Here is a 9,218-nt window from a genome sequence, read left to right as displayed (position 1 = left end):
GGGAAATATCAAGTGCAATGCAAGTACATGTAATAGTTGTTTGTAGACAAAAACAGTGCACCCAAAATCTAAACCCTAAATGGATCTGCTCCGCCAATTAATTGCAAAAAGTTGCCAATAATGGAGCATAAAAATAACTAATTACAGTATATATAAATCTTTATTAGTCCCTCTTAAGGGAAATTAAACTAAAATAAATGAAGTGAAAAAAAGGTGTGTGTACAGTGACCAAAATTTTAAAAATAGAATCATCAATGAATTTATCCAAACAAAAGCACTCACACAGTATGAATGTCTCTTGGCTACTATTAGAGATAAAATATTAACAAGAGCTTGTTGTGAATAGCTTCTAAATGACACGTTGTCCGCAATCAGCTAGACATACTGAGGAGTGTGGGCTGAGCTCAGGTATGCATATCTTGTAGCTAGTGTTGAAACAACTAAGAAGGACTGTTACAAACAGTTTATAAGCGGACAAAGTATCTTCCGTCAACTATACAGAATGTGGGCTGAAAAAGAATAAGAATGTATCCCCTGGAATAAAGACTGTTTGCGTGAATCTTAATTGAGCGATGTGCTTACAATTTCCCATATATTGCTACTAATTTGAGTTGTCCGTAATAGGTACAGTCAAAATAATACCAGGGGCGGTAGGGGATATTGTTAACAACCAAGGCAATAGGTTGCAGAAGGTATATAGGAGTATATGGGGAGCAGTAAAATTTTGGTCACTGTAAACACCCCTTTTTTCACTTCATTTATTTTAGTTTCATTTCCCTTAAGAGGGACTAATAAAGATTTATATATACTGTAATTAGTTCTTTTTATGCTCCATTATTGGCAACTTTTTGCAAATAATTGGCGGAGTTTTAGTTAACCCATTTCAGTCTCTTCTTTTGCTATTGTAATTTTGGGTTATGCTCTGATTCCCTTCAACCAACAACAACTCCAGTGGATTGACCATTTTGGTCTTTTCACTGTTGTTGTACTATTTGTTGTTTGTAGACACTTTGTGACTGATAATGTATCAATAGTTCTTGAGCTGACCATGCTTTTATTTTTACACATCATTCAATAAGTTTACTGCCCTATGCATAGTTTCCTAATTTAGGCAGATTATTTTTCTATCCCAAGTTCCATCTTTTTCACAGATTGTTCTATGCTAATACCCCAAATGTGCAAATATTTTTCTATAGTTATATTATTCGTGTAGACAGAACAGCACTTTCTGTATTGATAGAGAGTCTGTTGATTAATTCACTCTATGCTGATAGGAGACCATTCCCTGGTGTCTCAAATCTGCCCGGCGGGAGCCCATATTCAGGATGGTCCCGCCAATCTCTGGACAGTTGAGAGGTATGGGTGTTTTTGAGCCCAAGTGTAAATCTGTCTGCAGGAATCAAGCAGTCAGACAAGTTTGCCTCTCTCATTGTATGCATTCTTTCCTTTCTCTCTGCCCCTACTCTCTCTACCTGTCTGCCATTTCTATACCAGATCCCTTTTAACTCACACTTTTAACTCAAACTCCCAGTTCTTGACAATTAAATTTAATCATTTGATCTCAAAACTATGATATCGAAAAATAAATTACAACTCTAAAACAGAAAAATCAAAGTCAAATAAAAAGCTATACAGAATTCACCTATCAGTATCCCCACTATACACTACCAGCAAACCTAAAAGTTTCACCTAAAATATATCCATATACAAGAATGCTGAAATTTTAAGTCACAGTTGCTCGAGGCAGAACAACATTTTTTCGCCCCCTCTTATTTACCACCTCTTGAGCCCCTATCCATCCTGTCCCTCTAGTTATAAGGCTAATTCAACACATGCAAAGACTATAATATTTGTTGATATAGTGCATTGCAAATTTTATTACTAAACAGTTTTTAAAGCAATAGAAAAGAAAACTGGTGATAAATGTAAGCAAGTATTTTGTGTGTTTGAATGTATGTAGGTTTCACATTTGAATGTTGTTATATGTTTGTATGTACTGTTTCTATTTGAAAGCAATGATGTACATGTGTTTAGTGTTTGATTGTGTTTGTATGTACAGTTAGTGTTTGAATGCTGGTGCATATACACTTCCCCATAAATACACACTGAAACGAATACTGACACACATTTACTGACCCTCCCCCCCACACACATACAGTGACATACACACACACACACATACAGTGACAGACACACACTCTTTTCTTTTTGTCAATCTCTTTTTTTTTTATTGTGGAGGCATTGAAAAACACATTATACAGTAGAGGGAGTTACATACAGAACAAGAGAGGCAAATGCGTACAAAAGCTTATGCATGGTCAAAACACTGACACAAACTCTTAAGACAGAATCTCACTGGTTTAAAACACACTCACTGACACACATTCACTGACAGACAGACACACACAAACACACATACACTCTCACTGACAGACACTCACCACACACTGCTACACACTCTCACTGATTTGAATCACTTACTGACAGACTCACTGACACACGCTCACTGATTTAAAACACTTACTGAAAGACACACACACTGACAGACACTCACTGACAGACTCTGACACATACATAATGACAGGCACTCACTGACACACACACACACACTGGCAGACACACTCACACATTTACACATTCTTAGACACACTTAAATGAGTTTTATTTAGTGTGGTTTTATTTTTTAGTCCCATGCAGCCTCTCTACCTTTGGGATTCCTTGAGGTTCAGTGGGAGGATCTTCTACCTGGGGTCCAGTGGGGAATGAATCTTCTCCCCATTTTTCACCCGAGACAGCCACACTGCCTCGCCCTCCAAGTTATTATAATAGTAAGTTTATAAAAGTAGGTGTGAGATCACCTCACAGTGAGCATACAATGTTCTTTCTCAGTAAATACAATAGTAAATAGCAATATAATTTGCTATCACTAACAAAGTGAACTCTTCCCAACATACGCAAAACAACAGAACAAGTATGTGGCTCTTTTCAAACCAATGAGCAAAATAGACACTTAAGTTAAAAATGAATTTATTATTACCGCAGTCTGTCAGGATCCTATCCTGACAACCAAAATTATGTTACTTTTATTCTGTTTTATTTCTACAATTTCCAGTTTTCCACCACTAGTGACCTCCCTAAACACTAGTCTAAATACAGTTCCTCTCACCTGCATAGCATGATTCCAACATCTTCTCTAAGAGGCCACATCCTGCTGAACAAGGCACCTTTACATTGATTGAAGTTTATGTTCTGATCCTGACAAGACTTTTGTTCCTGGCTCATACTGAGAAAACCTGCACTACTCTGAATACCATTGAACCAACATGATTTATTCTACCAACCTGCTTTATTTACAACCTGCTTGCTATCAATACGCTTGGGTAAAAAAAAAAAAAAAACCTGATCTGCAATACCAGCCTGCTTTATTCGATACTGGACTTTGATTCCTTATTGCTTTGGTTCTAACCTACTGTACACCTACCGGATACTAAGCAACCAACCTGGATATTACAAACATTCCTATTATTTGCTATCATGAAAGACCCTGTTACAACTATCTGAAAATGCAGTTCTGCCTCCAAACCAAAGAGGCTGATCAAATTCATGTGTAAACTAACCTGTATTACTTAATCCTTTATATTTTTGTTTAGTTCTGTCTACTTGTATTTTGTCTACCTGGAACCTATCGTTTCATTTATAGGTTTTCCTTATCTTGATTCACCTATAATCTCACTTATAGGTTTTCCTGCTACCTTAAACCTGTTTGGGGCATATTGCCTAACTCTTGTTTTCTATTATCCCTCCTTATACTTACCTATAATTTTGTTTATATGTTCTCCTTCTTACTATCGTCTATAATTTCCTTTATAGGTTCTCCTTCTTACTATTGTCTATAATTTCATTTATATGTTCTCCTTCTTACTATTGTCTATAATTTCCTTTATAGGTTCTCCTTCTTACTATTGTCTATAATTTCATTTATATGTTCTCCTTCTTACTATTGTCTATAATTTCCTTTATAGGTTCTCCTTCTTACTATTGTCTATAATTTCCTTTATAGGTTCTCCTTCTTACTATTGTCTATAATTTCATTTATATGTTCTCCTTCTTACTATTGTCTATAATTTCCTTTATAGGTTCTCCTTCTTACTATTGTCTATAATTTCCTTTATAGGTTCTCCTTCTTACTATTGTCTATAATTTCCTTTATAGGTTCTCCTTTCACCTTCTGCCTATAAGCTCACGTATGGGTTTATCTGGGGCTTATTGTCTAAACTCTTTATTTTATAGCCCTCAATATACTTACCTGTAAGTTTGTTTATAGGTTCTACTTTCTCCCTTTGTCTTTATTATTTCCACTTCCCTTTAAGTCCTGCTACTCTTATTTCAAGACTAACCATGTCAAAGCTTTCTAATAAAGAACCTAACGTTAACCCCGGTATAAGTCTCTTATCTGACCTGATAAGAAGCGTGACACAGTCGTCTCATGGCTCCTTTAGAACTTGTAGCAATATCCTTTACAAATTTCCTAGCAAGAGTAAATTAAAAACATGCATAGCATGATGCCATTTATTACTGACATTTAAAACACAACTACACCAATGTTGGTAGGACCAATTCTGGTTCTAAATTCACTAATATGTCCAAGTACAAATCTTTTCAGCTAGTACAACTTGTATGTGCCACTTCCTGCCCACTATCTGCTTCCATTTGCCCAGAAAACTTGAGCTTGGCTGCTGCACATTCATCGTCGACGTGGTATGTCATGATGTAACTGTTGATATTCCAGATTTTCAATACAACTGATCTTAAGGATTCGCGCTGAGCGTGGCAATTACGGACTTGCATAACATATGTAACCTAAGAGGACTGGTGATGTCAGCTTTGACAAAGTCCCATAGGCAAGGCAAAACATCAGTGGTTACATCATCACGTACCACATCATCATAATTGTACTAGCTTAAACGCTTTGTATATTTTATATTGAGGGGCCTGGCTGACAACCCAGGCAGAAAGTACAGATCATTTAATTTGCAAGCCCTATATTTGTCCCTGTAACTTTACAAAACACCTTAAAACCTGTACATAAGGGGTACTGTAGTACTCATGAGACAATCGTCAACACAAATCTAAGTGTTTTAGAACAGTAGACTGTATAATACTGATGTTATCATCAGGCTGTAGTTTTGTGAAAAATGCAAAAAAAAATATGAACAATAACACTTGGCTGGGCTACTAAAAAAGGCTGGACATATCCCATTTTGAATACCCTAAGTTGTTTACTTTTACAAATGGTATGCCATGATGGGTGCAATTTTCATTCGTGGGCTGTAATACAGTCTCAAAGGCAACATTGGCCCAACAACCCAATCTGGCATATTTCAATGTGTAAAATATGTAAAAACTGAAATGAGCAAGTCTTTTATCTGACCCTGTAACACTATGAAAACTGTACATGGTGGGCAGCTATGCTATTGTAGGAAATCACAGCATACACATATGTGTGTGTTTTATTACAGTAATATCTAATAGTTTTATGACATTCACAGTTAAAATGTTTTGAACAACTTGAATATAACATTTCTCATACTTTTTAGATTTTATTAATATATAATTGTGTTACATATGTAAATATAAGTTATGAAATTAAAGCCCTGTTTCTATTGAACCAAATGTTATATAAATAGTGTGGGTGCAATTAACATGCAAGAGGCAAATGATGGTTGAACAGACATATAGCTCGAGTTCTATGTTTTTGTTTTGGTCAGAACTTGTACAATTGCCTCCATTCATGGCAACAAGCTGGGATGCTGACTCCTCTCAAACATGTTTAATAATCTGCAAAAACACATTAGCCTCTGTTGGCCGAGTGTGTTGGCAGCCATAGATTATCAGCCAGTAGGTATCTTGATGGACCATGTGTGGCTCTGGAGAAGCTATTATAAGAGCATTATTACACCACACACAGAAGTATAATTGTACAACACACCGACTTACAATCAAAACTCAGCACATAATTACATAAAACCATTATAGACAGGTATACAATCAAATGTATATACATAATTGCATAGCATTATTTCCAGGCATGCAATTATACACAGACATATAATTACACATGCAATTATATACAGAGACAATCGAAACCAGGTAGATTATAGTAAATAGGAAGGTAGACAAACAGAAAATGTATAAATAGATATTGTTATCTTCAAAAATCGCACACTCACATGGCTTCAGTACAGCATTTTCTCTATGTTAAATGGGACATCAATACTGTATTTTATGCACTGTAGAAGAAAATCTAGAATTATGATTGGGAAGAAGGGGGGGACCACTGTTTCTTTTAAACACTAGTGCCAGGCTATAATTAGCCATAATAGCAGATAGTCTCACTGCTATGATTCTTAACAGGGAGGCAATTACACTGTAGCTGTAAAAACAGACAGGTTATAAAAATGTAAACTTTGCTGGAAAATCTATGCTTTATTCTATGTAAATCACAAAAGACTCAACTTCAGTATGCAGGTGATAAAGAAACGGTTTGTGTGTCTAGTATTGATGGGCTAATGGGGACTCAGACTAGGGCAAGTGAAGGATATTAGAAAAAAAACTACTTGTATTTAAGGCACCCAGCCAACATTCAGTGGTTCTGTATAAACTCATCAAGATAAAGCAGAATGATAGCATGCTTCTGTACTTACCGACTGTGGTCAAACCAGGCTATAAAATAAACATGCAGTAGATACTGACCAGGGCTTAGAGGTTATAGATGACTGTTGCCAAATATTTATTAATTTCTACCAAGATAGAAAAGTCAACAGAGAAAAGGTAAGTGCGAATACCGGTAGTCACAATATTCTCAAGCAATTCGACTAAAAAAATTAAATTCAATAAGCTGCGTTTCATTACTAAGTGTTTCTTTTCACACCAAAATAAAATCACTGTTTAGTAGATATGCCACCACTGAATTACATGCATTAATTTTTCATGCATGTATTCATTGGGTGTATATCTTAAAAAAGCTTGAAAATGTTGTGAACTGTGTTGGTCCTGGAGGCATTGAGTACTTAAAAGAGTTATGTCTGGGGCAGCCACGGACATTCACAACTGCACCGGACATGTGATGGGTCGAGATACGGGAGCAAACTCAGTGGCAGCCCCGGGCGGCAAAAGCTCTAGCTACACCACTGCCTCTTGCTTTAGCTCCACTGAGCTAACCAAACCAGGAAGTATCAGGACCTCTTGTCTGCTTGAAACCCAGATAAAAATGAACAGTTTAATTTATAACAGTGTCAATTTCTATTGAAATCTACACTTTTTGCAAAATGGAAAAAAGGACGCACTCATTACATATAAAGCATTTCAGCAAGCTATGTGCTTTAAGGGGTCTGGAGTGTTCCTTTTACCATGAATTGAAGTGACTTGAACGAAATTACAATGTTAAAGAGCACCTAGAGTCCCTAAAATACTAATTATTCTTCTGTTCACTTCTATAATTGTGACCACTATTCATCCACCCGTTGCTAATAAAAATGTAAGGTAAATAATGATTACCTAACTCATTTTCAGCTTTAAGACTCCTCTGCTTCAGCTGCCCACTCTGCCTCCATCTTTGTTAGCATGCCTGCTGACTCTTCTGTGTTCTCATTCAAATCAATGCTTCTCAAAGAGAACAACAGGTGCGCATGCACAGCCAGACATCACACTGCTCCAAACAAATGTTACTGTGAGGCCCAAGCCCCCTAATTAATTTGGTTTAGTGGTCCTTTAAGTCAAAATAGCTGATTTGGAAAAATTCTTCGGATCTGCTGTAGTCACAGCTTAGCTACTTTAGCATTCATTTTGCAATTCATTTTTCAATTCTCTAGAATTTGCTGTTTTCTGAATAAACGCTTTATTTCCACATGTGATAAACATTTTTGTAATAATAACCATACATCAGGCATCTTTACAAAATGAAGAACACATGCTAGTAATCGGAAATTATTATAATACATACAAAAGTAGTCTCTTTGTGATAAACTTGCACAATACTTTTAAAATTGACCCAATCATGTGCTTTAGATCATAAATTGCTCTGATTTATATCTCAGATTCAGAAGCTGTTTCAAGGCCATGACTAGTTCCATTAAGGTATAACTCCTTTTTATATGTAAAATAAAATTGTGATAGCAATAATGTAGAGTAAAATGATTTATTAAACATGCTGTAAATTTAAAATCTGTACTTTAATAAAATACAGGCTGAAATTTATCTCCTCAGAAAATAGTTAATTCACATATTTAACAATGTCATCTCAATCTCCTGGTCCCTAGTAACATATTTCTGACTCCCCCATATTTCTCATGCCAACCACGGGCTCCAACTTAGGGTTTACGTATCCTTCATCTTTCCTGGGCATATATCATGTCTACATGTAAGAACAAGCAAAGCACTATTTTACAGCATGTAGTATTCATATGTTAGAGAAGGAAATTCAAATAAATAATCACCCTTGAGATTGCTCTCTGAATGATGACTATAATTTATTCCACCAACTTTAAATTCCATGTACTAAATGGTAAGGCCTTTCCTATACTGCCCAAAGCATGTAGAGATGACTTCAGAGCAATATATTTGATCAATCAAATTATGATTTTGTCAGGTGTAATTCCAATAGACAAAAATGATGTTCAATATGAGTAAGTTAACATAAATCAACACATAAACATATGCTCAATTCTACAAAAATATATAAAGTCACATGATAACACACATATACATTCACAAACACACAAAGATACATATTCATAGACACACACACATACATACGAGGTCTGTCCGGAAAGTATCCAGTCATGTAACGTGAAAAATAGAGACATTTATTGAAGAAGATACAAGAAACATTGTGAAAAGGACAATGACACCTCAGTCCCCTTCAAAGTAGGCTTCTTGGGTCCTGACTTAGTTCTACCAGCATCTCTTCCACTGTTCAAAACACTCTGCAAAATTCTTTGTTGGAATCGCCACCAGCTGCCTCTTTGTATTTACCTAAGAGCAAGCCCCTAACTTCCAACAGCCTCAGTCAGCAAAAGACACTCTCCTGCACCCAAAGGGTAGGAAACTGGAGGGTGGCTAAATGTTTGACCACCATATGTGTCTGTAAATGGATATCAAGTGGTGCAGGTTTTTTTTGGCTATTGATACTCTTCTCCCTCTGCTGTGTGTGGCTCTCA

Source organism: Pelobates fuscus, chromosome 3, assembly GCF_036172605.1.
Source record: "Pelobates fuscus isolate aPelFus1 chromosome 3, aPelFus1.pri, whole genome shotgun sequence".
NCBI classification, from domain to species: Eukaryota; Metazoa; Chordata; class Amphibia; order Anura; family Pelobatidae; genus Pelobates; species Pelobates fuscus.
This window is presented reverse-complemented; position numbering follows the sequence as displayed.